The sequence below is a fragment of the Oryctolagus cuniculus genome, chromosome X (genome assembly GCF_051225735.1).
Source record: "Oryctolagus cuniculus isolate XC-2025 breed Fujian yellow rabbit chromosome X, ASM5122573v1, whole genome shotgun sequence".
NCBI lineage: Eukaryota > Metazoa > Chordata > Mammalia > Lagomorpha > Leporidae > Oryctolagus > Oryctolagus cuniculus.
Genome location: NC_142888.1, coordinates 8,846,309 through 8,862,638, shown reverse-complemented (window position 1 = coordinate 8,862,638; position 16,330 = coordinate 8,846,309). Strand labels below are relative to the sequence as shown.

Below are 16,330 nucleotides of genomic sequence, written 5' to 3'. Positions count from 1 at the left end.
TTGAGTTTCTCAAGAATAATCGTCTGGAGTGCTTGGAAGAATCTACTCACTGACACACGAATTTCATGTCTTCTTTTCCCTGTTTTTCTCAAACACATTTATGATTGCATATGCTCTTTGCCACTCCTGACAATGTGGAGTAGGTATAAAGATTTGCAAGAAAGAGATATTAGGAGTCTAGAAAATGATCATGAAAAGTTTGTAGTTTGAAAATGACTATGTGTGGATTGCATAATTTTTCGAGGGGGCTGGTGTTGTGGTGTAGTTGGTAAAGCCTCCCCTCCCTGCAATGCCAGCATGCCCTATGGGCGCCGCTTTGCATCCTGGGTACTCCACTTCTGACTCATCTTCCTGCTAATGATCTGGGAAAAGCTGTGGAAGGTGGTCAAGTGCTTGGGGCCCCACCACCCACATGATAGACCTGGATGAAACTCTTGGCTCAGCCATGGCTGTTGTGGCCACTTGGGGAATAGAATCTCTTTCTGTCTCTCCCTCTTCCTCTGTAACTCTTCCTTTCAAATAAATAAATCAGCCTTAGAAACAATTTTTTGAACAGTGGCGAACTTAACCTTTTCATTCCATTTTTCCATAAGCCTTTTGAAGTAGCCTCACACATAGTCCTCCTCTGAAGGTATTTGTGATCTACTCGAGGGAAATGAGAAGCACACATAATGAAGGCAAAATAGAAAGAACATGGTTGTTTAGGTGAACTGGATTGAGCAGCTTTCCCTCCGACTTTGCCTGTGGTACAGTTTCTCTTCACCGAGATTCCGTTTTCCTGTATGTTGAATGGGCATACTCAAAGCTTGATAACAAGGCACATGCAAAGGTTCAATGTGATAAAATATATGAAGTTTATAAGTATATTACATAGCATGCAGTAGATAATCAATTGAAATACTGCCAAAAATAATTATGAATTTTAGCTGTTAGAGACATTCTGCATTGTGCACTTGGATAAGAAGTATGATTATAGTATTTGAGGAAGAGTTTGTGGATAAAGTAGGATTTAAACTTAAACTTGAATGACAGGCATGCTTTAGAGGTGTGGAAGCAAGGGGAGTGTTTCTCATGAAAGGAATGGCATGGGGGCTAGCGCTGTGGCATAGTGGATGAAGCCACTGCCTGCAGTGCTGGCATCCCATGTGGGTGCTGGTTCGAGTCCTGGCTGCTCCACTTCCAATCCATCTCTCTGCTGTAGCCTGGGAAATAAGCAGAAGATGGCCCAAGTTTGTGGGCCCCTGCACCCATGTGGGAGACCCAGAAGAAGCTCCTGGCTCCTGGCTTCGGATCAGCACAGCTCCGGCCATTGTGGCCAATTGGGGACTGAACCAGTGGATAGAAGATCTCTCTCGCTCTCTCGCTCTTTCTTTTCCTCTTCCTCTTTCTCTCTCTGCCTCTCCTTCTCTCTCTGTGAAACTCTGACTTTTTAATAAATAAATCTTTAAAAAAAGAAAATGTGTATATAGCTTTATAATTGAATTTTTCTATGTGCCTTTTTTAAAGCTTAATTGTTAATGTTTTACTGCATTTTATTTTTTAAAGTGCAAAGAGCCTTCTGAAAGTTCATGGAAATGTATATTATCAGAAAAGCTATACATAGGTTTCAAATTGTTTTGCATCCCAGTAAATTTACCCTTTAAAAAAAAAACAAAAGTAAATATCTATCAGGATAAAATGGTTTTCAGAGTGGGTCACATGGTGAATTGAACTGTATGCTACGTGTAAGAGGAACATCCAAGCAAAAATGTTTAGAATACTTGAGAATTAGATATACACAGGGAAATAGATGAAAATCAGTGGTAGGTATATTAATATCACATAACTTGTAATTCAAGACAAAGATCATAAAATGTAAAAATGGTGTATTAGAGTGTCTATTTATCAAATAATGTGTCATCCACGTTTTTATCTTTCTGTCTATCTAGAATCAAATTATATGTCCATCAGTGGATGGGTAGTTAAAGAATATGTTGTGGGGCCAGGGCTGTGGCGTAGTGGGTAAAGCAGCTGCCTGCAAAAAATGCCAGCATCTCATATGGGCACCAGTTCAAATCCTGGATGCTCCACTTCTGATCCAGCTATCTGCTGTGGCCTGGGAAGGCAATGGAGGAAAAAAATAAATAATATGTGGTGTATGTACACAATGAAATATTACTTTCCATAAAAAGAATGCAATCCTGGCATTTGCAGTAGAATGGGTGGAATTGGAAATAGGTGTGTTAAGCGAAATAAGCCAAATACAGAGAGACAAAGACCACATGTTTTGTCTCATATCTGGAAATCTATATGTGTAGACTATAGCACGTCTCCCTTGACTGTCACAAAAGCTATACATGAAGCACCAGATGTAAGTGAAATTTGGAAAGTGGCAATCTTTCGTAATGCTCTTTCTTTGGCCCACTTTGCTCCTCTGCCTCCCCTTGTACACTCCATTCAGTTATTGCTTTTGTCCATTAGCTTCATGATGTGGCTTGGCTATGTTCTCCCCTCCCTGTGAAGCAATTTGATGAATGAAGATGACTGAGAATAAATAATGGCTGGCCATAAATGTAGTACTACTCAGGAAGTATTGGCATTTTCAGAGTCAGGCCAGAAAGCAAAAGCAAACATTTGCCGACAGGCCTTGTTTTAGGTGATAACTCATTACTCCTTAAAGCATATGAATTGAGGAATTTCAACCCCGGGTTTCGGGCAGGGAAACAAGACCTCCTTACTAAGAAGCTGGGGACAGTGGTTAGGCCAAGTAATAATGGATGCCTAATGCAATATGCTTTTAAGGAGGAGATTGTACATTTTAATGGAGTCTTCCTTTGGGAATGGGCTTTGATGTATTTCACATGCAGGAATAAAAGGCAGCTACACTTTCATAGTTGTAGAGGTGTGTCTTTCCTTGCCCCCCATGCCTCATTGTATGAGTATATATTGAGAGACTGCGTGAATAAGGTTGTGTTGAGAAAGTGAATGGTATTAAGGCAGAGCACTGTTGAAGAAACCCAGTTTGGAGATCTGCAGTAGACAGTGAGGCTCTTCCCTGATCTCCATTCACTAAAGGATTTGTTGTCTCAGCTGCCAGGTCAGCTGCTAGAAAACAGCTGTCAGATTTCGTCCCTTGAGGTGGACTGTGTTGTCTATTATCACAGCAACTCCTGAGATGTTGTGTGCATTGAATGGTAAATGTAGCAGTATAAACTCACGGCTATCTTGGGCCATCTGAGGTCCACTTTGACTGAGGCCACTCTTGGACCTGCATTTTAGTTCAGCAACTCCTCCTGCCCACTGTTGCTTCGTTCCCTTCCTTCCACAGTGTTGATCCTGATGACACTCCTTAATGAATGTGCTACATGTTAAAATTCATTTCAGACGGTGATTCCCAGGGAACCCAACTTACAACAAGATCTTTTGCTTTACATTCACACGTGGGACACAGTAAATAGGATTAGGTTGTGTTAAGGTACTCATGTTTTCAGCATTCAGAATAACTAGGCCTGGCCTAGAGTGAATGGAAACCCAACTGGTCATTTGGGATCACTGGATGCCGTGACCACTTATCCCAGGAGCTGTGCGTTTTGTGTTCTTCAAGACCCATGAAATTTAAAGGTCTGTTGAAGGCACTATGCTTTCAGCAATCCTCCAAAGATTCACTGTTATGCGTAGGAAGTAAAATCCATTTTTGTCAATTGGGCATTATCCCTTTAAGGCTTACACTTTTTTCAGTAGGTAGTTGGAAACTTGAAAAGCAGAGTCTAGAATTCTAAAGCATTGAAGCATAGGGTTTTTACGTTTTGACTGGGAAATAAAAGTGGGTAAGAATTTATACTGAACATAAAAAAATGTCCAGTTGATGGGATTTAAGAGATTCCTTACAAATGAATCAAAATTGCTAAGGTTTCTTTTAGATTATTCTGTTATCAGTTTCTCTTTTTCTCTACCACCCACTCAGATTTCTTCATCTCCAAGAGCCACACATAGCACTTTTAAAAATAATACATTATATTAATTTCATGGCAGCACTTTAAATAGTTGCACAGCTGCAGTTGTCATTGAACAGTGTATGAAGTAACCTTAGAGTAGTAACTGTTATTTATCCTTGCGGTGGCTTGTATTTAATTGTATGTGGGTTTTGCCTTAACTTATAACAGGTATTTGTATAATCCTCATTAATGACTATAATTTCAGAAGTTAAAAGGTATAATGAAAGTTTACATTTTGATAATGCTGTTGATACTAGTAACTGAACTACTTTGTAAAAATGGAATTCTAAAGGGGAAGACTGCTACTATTTAGGTTTTAATTATTTTCAGGATTTAGATAGATGGAATTATTCCAAGTAATCTGGGTACAGAAAAAAATGTTTCTCTTTCTTTACTTTAGCTTCCGACAGCATTGCTTCTTTCAAAACAAGAAACAGTTGCATGGCAGTGCTGGCTGTAGAGTGGTAATCTTGCATACGTTTACAATGTGCTTGAAGTTGTTGCTTTATTTTATTTTAAGCTATACTAGTAATGTGCTGGGGCTGATGGTGAGCGCTGATTGTGGCACATGTATTCCCATGTATTTTGGGGACATCATGTTGATAGCTAGAAATCAAGCATAGTGGGAATATTTATACTACTGCAAAAGCTAACAATCAGCATTTTCTCCAGCTCCACTTGAAAGGAGCAATTCGCTAAATAGTTACTAGTACCATCCACTCTCATCATTGCCAGCATGATTTATAGTCTTATGTTGAAAACTTTTTAAAAAAGATTTATTTATTTGGAGGCAGAGTTACAGAAAGACAGAGAGGTCTTCCATCTACTGATTTTCTCCCAAAATGGCCACATAGCCAGAACTGGGCCAGGTCTGAAGCCAGGAGCTTCTTCCAGGTCTCCCATGTGGGTGCAGGGACCCAAGCATTTGGGCCTTCATCCACTGCTTTCCCAGGTCATTAGTAAGGAGCTGGATTTGAAGTGAAGTAGCTGGGACTCGAATTTGTACCTATATGGGATGCTGTGCCATAGGCAATGGCTTAACCAGCTACACCACAACACTGGTCCCTGGAAATTTTTCTTAAGACATACTGTCATGTATTTGTCAGATTTCTATTACTATAAGAAACTATTTGAGACAAGCTACTTTATAAAGAAAAGAGGTTTCTGGAGGTTCACAGTCTAAGATCAAGCATATGTCAGTGGTGTGGCCTCTGATAATGACGTTGCTGGCAGAGTCCTGAGGCAACACAGAAGCTATGTGAACCTGTTCATGCTTGTATGGTGTCTGTCTTTGTCTTTACTAAGCCAACAGGATTCAGTCATGGAGGCAGTACCTTACTGAAAAATCTAGTCTTAATCAGTACCCAAAGACCCCACCTCTAAACACCATAATTGGATTAAATTTCTACCCTGTGTCATTAACTTTTGACTAATGGGTGTAAAATGCATTAGTTTGGAGGTGAAGTCATATTCAAACCACAGCATGCAGCAAACTCCAAAGCATGGACAGTCACATCTTTGCCAAAGAACAAATGTGTCCAGAGCCTGTAATCTTGGAGGAAGAGGGATGAATTCATGAGTATCTCATCCTATATTTCAGACCCCACATTTTCCAACACTAATGTCTCTTTATGAGTGATATCTGTGTCCAGGCTAAATACTCACCCTAAGAGATAAGACTTTCTTCAGGGATTTGAAATGACTTCTCTCTTTTTGAATTGGAAAGTATTATATTTAAAGTAAATGTTGGTAGTTTGATTAATTCTTCATGTACCTAATTAAGCTCACATGAATTTTGTTACAAATCATTTATTTAGCTTTAAGAATTGGGGCCTAGAAGATGATCAGGGGATAACCAGCAGTTGGAGATTCAAGAGCCCATGATCTGTTTAGAAATGTGACTAGAAATCTAGAAACTCCACCTCTGGTCTATGAAGCCACATCTTTACCTCCACAGGATGTGTGAAGTCCAGCATTGTAATAAGACACCTCTGAATACATTGAACTTGGCAGGTCATATAGCCACTGTTTTAACAACAACAACAACAACAAAAATCACAAAGCTTTCCATGTATTTGCAGTTTTTTGCACTTGGATTGTTCATAGGGTGTTCCCTCTGTATTTGCTTTTTACGAGGCCTCCAGTAATGACCTCAGTAGATATGATTACCTCTGTTTAGACGTCCTGAAGTATTACAACAAGATTATAAATTTCACAGTGTATTTGCTTGTAATATTTAAGTATCATACTATACAAATCCAATGAATGTTGCAAGTGATAGAAACTAAATAAATAATGGTACAGATACAAGACTATGAAACAGTCCTTAAAGGGGAAAAGATCACAGAAAATTCTTCTCCCAAAGTCTTATTAATGAAACAGAAAAATCAGTTTATTTGAATTTTTTGAATTATTTATTTTTAGTAATGCATAAAGTTTGTATGCATTTATATTGTATCACATGGTGTTCCAATGGATTTATGTGTTGTATAATGTCCAAATCAGGGTAAACATATCTATCTTCAAACATTCATCATTTTTTATGAAAACATTCAAGATTCTATCTTATGGCTTTTACAAAAAACTATACATTGGTTTTTCAAGGTTTAAAAATAAAGAGAAGGCAGATAAGAAAAATGAGAGCAGATTATGTTACAAACTGAAAAGTAGTAAAAAAAAAAAAGTTCTAGTGTAGCAGAAAATAACCTCAGCAAAGAAAGGGATTCAATAAAATCCTGAGAATCCCCCTGAATGCCATTTATTTTGGAGAAAAATACTATGGGGATAAGTAAGCATTACTGGGAAAAATCTAGAAAAACCTCATTGTGACTATATGACTCTGAAATCCAGGGACAAGAGAACAAGACTTGTTCTGAGGAACAGTGCAGAGTTTAGAGAACAAGTAGGACAGGCTGGACCTTAGTAAAGGAGTTCGTAAGACAACACAGAGCTAAAACTTCCTAAAAAGTGTTTCACACAGTCCACATAAAATGTTCAATCTTTCCCCAACCCCTTAAATTGAAGTAAGAATATAAAAGCGTTCATACTGAAGCTCAGAGGAACAGGAAAAAGAATCTGAAATAATGGATGAAGTTGTGAATGGTGTTAAGGTGAATGCATTTAAACAGATAACTGAAGAAAAAAATATATAAAAATTATTAAGAGATAAACGCATTAAGTATGAGATTGAAAAGTAAAAAAGAATATGTGATATTATGAAAGGAAATCAATAAAAGAGAAAGTGAATGAAAATTGCGAACCAAAGTAAAATCGAAAGTATCCTGTCTGGAATAAAACAAGAACTAAGATGCAGAAGAAAAGTATTTAAAAACTGTTGATATTGTGGAAGAATTCACAAAGAGTCTTAAGTTATAGCATAAATTACAAGGTTCAGAAGCTAGAGAAGAATAAGGTGTAAACTGAGAGTGAATAATAAGTTGAGCGTTAAGATAGCACATGTTACTAGCTTATACATAAATTAGAAGGACAATTGAAAATAAAATTTCATTATAAAATTAAAGCAAAAAATATTTAGAGATATTATAGAGGAAAGTTTCTCAGAAGTAAAGGGAAAAAATCCCAGAAACTTAACGGATATGATTCATAGCAGGAAAAATTATTTGGAATTAATGGCACTGAGATATGTTTTAGTTAACTCATTGTATTTAAAAATAAAGAAATAATTTTGGGAGCCAACACTGTAATGTAGTGAATTAAGTTACCACCTGCAGTGCCCTTATCCCATATGGACCCCAGTTCAAGTCCCCGCTGCTCCACTTCCTCTCCAGCTCTCTGCAAATGCACCTGCGAAAGCGATGGAGGATGTCCCAAGTGCTTGGGCCCCTGCAACCTCATGGAAGACCTGGATAAAGCTCCTGGCTCCTGGCTTTGGCCTGGCCCAGCCCTGGCTGTTGTGACTATTTGGGGAGTAAATCTGTGGATAAAAGATTCTCTCTCTCTCTCTTTCTCTCTCTCTGCCTTTCAAATATATAAATAAATTTTAAAAAATAAAAAGAGCCTTGAGATATGCTAATGGATTTCATGGGATGAAAAACATACTCAAAATGATTGGATTCTTTGACCATTAAAAAAGAGAAAGAATTCTGCACAAATCACTATTATTTAAGATTTTGTATTGTTTTCTTCTTTTAAGGAATTTATTTTATACCTATTATACCATGCAACGTTTTTAACACTGACATATAACTTCCTAATAATTTAAAATGAAGACAAATTTTATCTTATTAGAAACAAGATACACCACTTAGTCTTCAAACATTGTTGTACTTTTAACTTACGTAATTTGACAAAGTGTTCATGAAATAACCTGCAGAATCGTTTTAACAGACAAGTAACACCTTTAAGCAGACACAGTTGACCTAAATGGTAGATTAGGTTTGGATGTGACAAACATTACTTGTATTGGTGATAACAGTGCAGCTGGAGGCTCTGCCACCTTCTCCAGGCTGTACCATGAGACCCACCAGTGGTGTGGTGGCCCTCATGGTCCTTCCAAGACCACCACTCTTGGGGCCTGCAGATGTCAGTCCAAACATTTTCCTGTGCTTGTGGACTGCTTTGGGGATTGACAGGGTGTCAGGAATTCTGGTGGCTTTATGGAATGGATCGATGAGGAGAACCTCAAAGAACTTGAATGTGGCATCTGCAGCCAAGTAAGAATTCAGGCCTGTCAGATCCCCACAGTGCCGCCCAGCTCATTTCTCACAGCGGCCTGGCTACATGCAAACACCATGATGGACATGCTTGTGGTAGCTTGCGCCCTTAGGAACTGGGTGCTCGTGGCCGCTACATTGCACACAAATCCTATATATGACATAAACTTGCTAGGCCTTGAATCCCTGTCTGTGTGCTAGGTGGGCTAGGTGGGGCAGGGTGTCCTGTGGCACACAGAGCATTGGCCGTCCTGCCTGCAGCAGAACCTACCACAAAAGTGCATTTCATCCGACGGCTGCTTTTTCCGTAGCTCCTGGATGTACTTGTTTGCACCCATCCTGGGTCACCTCTGATGGCCGCCAGCAGACAGAAAGGAAGGAGCCTTTCTCTCACAATCCCTGGATTCTTGTGTCATACATAATGATTTTTATTTATTTTAAAGGCACAGTGCTAGAGAGATAGGGAGAGACATCGAGAGAGAGAGAGATCTTCTGTCTGCTGATTCACTCTCCTCATGGCCACAACAACCAAGGCTGGACCAGGTGGAAGCTGGGAATCTGGAGTCCTACCCAGATCTTCCATGTGGGTGGAAGAGGCCCAAGTACTTTGGCCATCATCCACTGCTTTCCCTCGTGTTTGCAGAGAGCTGAATTGGATGTGGAGCAACTAGCACTCAAGCGGGTGCTCCAGTATGGGATGCCAGTATTGGAAACATTGCCTTAACCGCTATACCACAATGCCATCCTGGAAAAGTCGATTGACAAGGAGAAAAACATTAAGGCAGTGATTATTCAGGACGAGGTGACTTTTCTTATCCAAATACAAGGATTGGTGTTGTCACTGTTAATTTCAAAATTTGTAAAAATAGTCTAGGGCAAGTACCAAACGTGCAATCCCGTAATCATTCACAGACTTTACACTAGTACCCCAAATTCTGATTTATAGGCAAGCATTTGGATTATCAAATATATAGCTTCTCGCGTATGTACAAAGTGCTGTAAGACTTTTCTTTCCTCTATATCTTCATTTGCTACCAATCACCTTTGCCCTTGCCTTTCAGGAAAGCCAGAATAAGCACACCAGTCTGCTTATACAGTGAAACCTCATGTTCTCCTGGAAAGCAAGGCTCCTTCTGGACATTGTGTATTTATGACCATTTCTGGGTAAGAGTAGTTCAGGGTGCAGGCCAGAGACAGGCATCTGCAATTCAATAGCAAGAGCCTGGACAATGGAATTTGACCCAGCAACAGCTCATGATGACTTTGCTAAGGCACTCCGAAGAATAAAGCCATGTAAATAATAAGCTTTAAATTCAGTGGAGAAAATGCATATGAAAGAGAGTATTTTCTGGGAATCTTACTAGGCTCTGTTGACAGAATGATCCAACTGTATCTGTCACCTTGGACGGAGAACATAAGAGCATAGCACGACAGAGCAGCTTTAAATTGTTACTGGTGGCATTGTCCTGTCCTCTGTACCCCCATGGACCCATCGACATCAGAACATCCTGGTTATTTGCAAGTTGGTGCTGTGCTTTCTGTGAGAATGTTTCTGATTTTAAGTAAAGAGTACTAAGGTTTCTTTAACCAACCATAGTCTATGTTTTGTTTATTACCTTTTGAGTACAGCGTACATTCTCTATTCCCTCTGTGCACATTTAAAAAAAGAACTTAATAAAGGAATTGGCATTTAGCAGTTACTATCATGACCTTCTATGTGAACTATTGAATTTTTATTTTGTTTTTCTTAAAGATTTATTTATTTGAAAGGCAGAACTACAGGGATGCAGAGACAGAGATTGAGGTCTTCCGTCTACTGGTTCATTCCCCAGTGGCCGCAATGGCTGGAGCTATGCCAGTCTGAAGCCAGGAGCTTCTTCTGGGTCTCCCACACAGGTACAGGGGCCCAAGGACTTGGACCATCTTCTGCTTTCCCAGGCCATAGCAGGGAGCTAGATCGGAAGTGGAGAAGCTGGGACTTGAACCGATGCCCATATGGGATGCCGGCACCACAGGCGGCGGTTTTACCTGCTACGCCACAGCACTGGCCTGGATTACTGACTTTTTAAAAGTCTGTGGATCTGTTAAGTGTCTTTGCTGATAGGAGCAGCATTTAAAAATGCTTAAATTGACCTCCTTCCTTGTAATAGTTCAAGACAAAAGCTAAAATCATCATGCAAAATGTCTGTAACAGGTCAAATGGTTAGAAGTTCAAATCCAGCTACTAACTAACTAGGGTGTCTGTTTGACCCAAAAGACAGACACATCCCTGCCAGGGTTTATCTTTGAATTTGTAATGATGTCGGCATGCTGATGAATACAGGAATGAAAACATTTATCATTAAAGGGACAGATGAATGTTTATTCCTTCAAATAGTTTGAGGAGTGTTTTTTTTTTTTTTTGCTTAGCTGAAATGTGGATGACCATTACACTTTTGAATACAAATTATTTTGTAGGTAAAATGACCAATTTTTTCTGGTGAATTTGGGCCCAATGAAATTATAGTTTATTATCTCTGTAAGAAATGTGAATCTTTTTCATGTGTAGTTACAACAGTACATCTGAATTAAGTGTATTTCTTAATAAGATATTATGTTTGTCTCCTTAACTAAAATTGAAAAATAAAATTACTATTTTAAAATAAGTAATGTTAGGATGTAGGAAAACTAATCCAATATCATCACTTATTCATTTAGTCAATTACTTAGTCATCCATCAAAAATTGTATTAGGCACCAACTGTATGTCAGGCTGGAGCTGCCATAGTGAAAAACACAAAATCCATGAGCTCACAAGTTTTCTAGTCCAACTTATAAAAAGGAAGCCTTCAACAAAGAGCCGAATTTATAAAATGTCAGGGGAGTTCTGGTACTAGGTAACGCTGGATGAGCAACTCTGTGGTTTCTTCCAGTAAATCTAGCTATAAAACCTGAAAGGAACAGATAGAGCAGTTATTTGAGAGCTTTGAACTAGGTAGAAGGGGGAAAGAGACTAGAATTAAAAGTAGTACCAGATTGGTAGTGAGATTACCCTGTTTTCCCATAGTATTCCCCCGAGTGAAGACAATGCAGCCTGAAACCCAGGAGAAGGTTTAGGGTGAAGAGGGAAGGAGAGACTGAGGGAGGGAGGGGGGGGGGAGTGTAGGGGAAAGAGAGAGAGAGATCCATCCATCCATCCATCCATCCATGAGAAGGCCTCTTATTTCTGGCCCTAGAAACAGGGCAGTGGTCTCCTAAGGCTCAGAGTTGGGATATCTCCCATTTGTTCGTTCTTTTCTGCATCCTCTCCTGCCCCAGCCCAAGCAATCCCATGGTAGCAGGTGAGGTAGATGTGATAGTGACCATAACCCATAGCAGACACAAAAACTGAGAGAGAGAAACCTTTCTCTCTGCTGGAAGGAACTGAGATTCCAAAATGATAATACAGCTCCTATTGAGATTTTTCTTCCCCTTTCTGTTACTTGACTCTAAAGGTAGCGTAGGTGGCTGGAGATATGCAGTGAGGTGAGGTAAATAAAGCCCCAACTTTCTGGATGGAGGACCATAAAGAGGAGCCCCTGGGAACCAGAATGTCCTGGGGAGGTGGCGAGAGAACAATTTTGGAAAACAACCTCTCACAGTTCTTTATGAAGCCCCAAACTCACCCAAAGCTGTGTGTGCAAGGTGACCTGTGCAGCATATCATAGACTTTGAGACCTGAACAACAGAATAGACTACTGCCTAGGTTCCAGATTGAGTACTAAGTAGTACACATGGCAGGCAGATTGAAATTGTCCTGAAAGGGCTTTGAAACTGGAATTGGCATTAAAACTACAACCTACAGGGGCTGGCCGCAACTTGTAGCCTAAACCCAATGGAATTACTGCTATACTAGTAATACCAGAGGCAGGCATTTATCCTAGCAGGTAAGACTCCAGTTAAGATGCCTGCATCCCATATTGGAATGCCTGGGTTTGGTAACCAGCTCTGGATCCTGATTCCGGCTTCCTGCCACTGCAGACACGGGGTGGCAGCAGTGGTAGCTCCAGTGGTTGGGTTGCTGCCACCCCTATGGGAAGCCTTGATTGAGTTCCCAGCTCCAGGCTTTAGCTCTGCCCAGTCCTGGCTATTGTGGGCATTTGGAGAATACACGATGGATGGGAGCTCTTTCCTTCTGCCTCTGCTTCTCAGATATTAATTTAAAAACAAAACTAATAATATGAGCACTCTCGTATCATTTCAACATGACCTAAAGTCATATAACATGATATTCAAAATATCTATAGTATAATGCAAAATTAGTATATAAGGAGAATCATTCATGAGAAAATATTATGAATAGACAGCAATAGTTAGGTTTACACAGTTGTTGGGATTTTCTGACAAAAACTTTAAATCAGCTATCATAAAAATGCATCAAATGAGTAAAGATGAGCACTCTATAAAAAATGAAGAGATAGAAAGTCTCAGCAAAGAAATAGAAAATATAAAGAATGGAATCAAGATTTTAGATTTGGAATATAAACTAATCGAAGCTAATGGAAAACTCACTGGAAGAGTTGGACAGCAGAGGTAAGGTGAAGAAATAATTAAGATCAATCAGCATAGGCATCAGTAAAAATTATCCAATTTGAATGTTTGAGAAAATAAATGCTTTTAAAAATGAGCAGAGACTCAGGGACCTGTGGAATAATAACACAGTCTAATTCTGGGTTATTGGAATTCAAGAACAAGTGACATGCAGAAACATATTTGAGGAAATAATGGCCGAGTCCCACGCAGATTTGGTGAAGCACATGAACCTAATGCAGATTGAAGAAGTTCAGCAGAGCTGACATAGAATAAACACAAAGAATCCCACACTTAGGCTGTAATCAAACTACTAGAAACTAATGTCAAATAAAGAATATCTTAAAAACTTTTAACTTCAGAATAGTTTTAAATTTACAAAACAAAAATTTTGATGTAGTACAAAGAGTTCCCCAATATCTCATGCTTAGCTTCTCCTGTTTTAACACATTAATATTATATATTTGTCATAATCGGTAAAACACATTCATCCTTCCCTATTAACATCTCATGTTAGTATTTTTGTTATGATTGATAAACCACACCCAGCTTGAAAAGGGAGAAAAACATGATGGTACTTATTGGAGAATGATAATTCAGCTAGGAGCTGATTTCTTGTCGGAAATGATGGATGGTAGAAGAAATGGAAACATTTTTAGAGTCATAAATGGAAGAACTGTCAACACCAAATTCTATTTCCTTTTTTTTTAGATTGATTTATTTATTTGAAAGTCAGAGTTACACAGAGAAAGGAGAGGCAGAGAGAGAGAGAGAGAGATCTTCCATCCGCTGGTTCACTCCCCGGATGACTGCAAAGGCCAGATCTGTGCTGATCCGAAGCCAGGCGCCAGGAGCTTCTTCCAGGTCTCCCATGCGGGTGCAGGGGTCCAAGGACTTGGGCCATCTTCTACCGCTTTCCCAGGCCATAGCAGAGATTGGATTGGAAGTGGAGCAGCCGGGACTCGAACTGGTGTCCATATGGGATGCTGGCACTGCAGGCCCCCTCAAATTCTATTTCAAACAAAACAAATCCCTCTGAAATGTGAAATAAAGACAATCTCAGATGAAGGAAAGCTAAGAGAATTTGTCACCAGCAGATTATCTCTGAAAGAATTGACTTAGGTTACCTGGGTTTGCTGCCTAACTCTGGCTCCCAATGTCAGCACTATGGCAAGGACAGACTGCGGGAATCAGCAGGTTACGACCCAAGTAGCTGGGTCCCTAGGACAAATGAGGAGACCTGGAGTGAGCTCTTGGCTCTAGTCCTAGGCCTGTCTCTGACCATTGTAAGTATTCTGGGGGCGAAGTATCATGTGAGAGCTCTCTCTTGCTGACTCCCTGCTTCTGGAATAAATAAGCTTTTCAAAACGATGAGGGGCTGATGCTGTGGTGTAATGGGTAAAGCCATTGCCTGCAGTGCTGGCATCCCAGAAGGGCACTGATTTGAGACCCGGCTGCTCCACTTCCTATCCAGATCCCTGCTATGGCCTGGGAAAGCAGTACAAGATGGCCCAAGTCCTTGGGCCCCTGCACCCACATGGGAGATCCAGAAGAAGCTCCTGGCTCCTGGCTCCTGGCTTTGGTTTGGCGCATTTCTGGCCACTACAGCCAATTGGGGAGTGAATCAGCAGATAGAAGATTCTCATTCATATTCTCTCTCTCTCTCTCTCTCTCTTTCTCTCTCTCTCTCCTCATTCTCTCTCTGTGTAACTCTGACTTTCAAATAAGTAAATAAATCTTAAAAAAATGAGACATCACTGAATTCCCATTAAAGTGACAGTAATAAACAGTGACAATACCAAAAGGTGACTAGAATGTAACAACTGGAAGTCTTGCTCATTGCTGATGGAATGAAAAAAAAAATGACATCACAATTCAGAATAAAGTTTGACAGTTCCTTTTTATAATTTTTTAAAAAATTTATTTATTTGACAGGTAGATTTATAGAGAATGAAAGAGAGAGACAGAAAGGTCTTCCTTCTGCTGGTTCACTCCCAAAATGGCCGCAATGGCTGGAGCTGCACTGATCCAAAGCCAGGAGCCAGGAACTTCTTCCTGGTCTCCCATGCGGGTGCAGGGGCCCAAGCACTTGGCCCATCCTCCACGGCCTTCCTGGGCCATAGCAAAGAGCTAGAGTGGAAGAGGAGCCACCGGGACTAGAACCTGGTGCCCATATGGGATGCCGGCGCCGCAGGCAGAGGATTGCCCAAGTGAGCCACGGTGCCGGCTGAACAGTTCCTTATAAACCTATACTTTATATGGTTTAATAAGCTCACTTTTAAGTATTATTATTTTTTTTTTGACAGGCAAAGTGGACAGTGAGAGAGAGAGACAGAGAGAAAGGTCTTCCTTTTCCGTTGGTTCACCCCCCAATGGCCGCTGCGGCCAGCATGCTGCGCTGATCCGAAAGCAGGAGCCAGGTGCTTCTCCTGGTCTCCCATGGGGTGCAGGGCCCAAGGACTTGGGTCATCCTCCATTGCACTCCCGGGCCACAGCAGAGAGCTGGACTGGAAGAGGGGCAACCAGGACAGAATCCGGCACCCTGACTGGGACTAGAACCCAGTGTGCCAGCGCCACAGGCAGAGGATTAGCTTAGTGAGCCGGGGCGCCGGCTACTTTTAAGTATTCTAATAAATGAAGATTTATGTTCACAGTAAAAGCTCTTCACGAATATTCATTGCAGCATAGTCGATAATGGAAAAAACTAGAAATAATCCAAGTTTCTTTCATCAGACAAATGGCTAAAACATTTTTTGATACACGTTCATGCAACAGAACACTACTGAGAATGTTAGGTAGTGATTCTGTGCTAAGGAGGATGCATAAATCCTGAAAATGTAATAGAAGCTGGTGAAAGATAGGATGTCCAGGGGAGACCTCCGTCTCTCTCTGCCTGTCCTTTTCTCTCTGTGTAACTCTTTCAATAAATAAGTAAATCTCAAAGCAATCAATCAAATGAAATGAAGGTTGAGGTTTTATCATGTTTATCATCTTTATTTCTGAGAGAAAATTCCTTTATGTCTGACCTAACCTATTTGTCTTGGGTTTAATATTGTTGTTTTATCTTGATCCTCATGGAATCCTTAATTGGTTGTCATCATTTGAAGTTGCTTATTAAATTGTTTCTCGGTTTTTA

The 16,330-nt window shown here is 40.2% G+C and overlaps 1 long non-coding RNA gene and 1 pseudogene across 4 annotated transcripts in view; one reads left to right on the top strand and one right to left on the bottom strand.

The window, feature by feature from the left end:
- The window catches only part of LOC149119547 (uncharacterized), a 275,068-nt gene extending 264,822 nt beyond the window's left edge, over nucleotides 1-10,246 (top strand). For all 4 annotated transcript variants that reach the window (XR_016228108.1, XR_016228103.1, XR_016228107.1 and 1 more), the window contains one exon: nucleotides 9,709-10,246. This is a non-coding gene — a long non-coding RNA (uncharacterized LOC149119547). The remainder of the gene's footprint in view (nucleotides 1-9,708) is intronic.
- LOC127484917 (large ribosomal subunit protein eL15 pseudogene) lies at nucleotides 8,388-8,985 on the bottom strand (annotated as a pseudogene).
- Nucleotides 10,247-16,330: the final 6,084 nt, after the last annotated feature.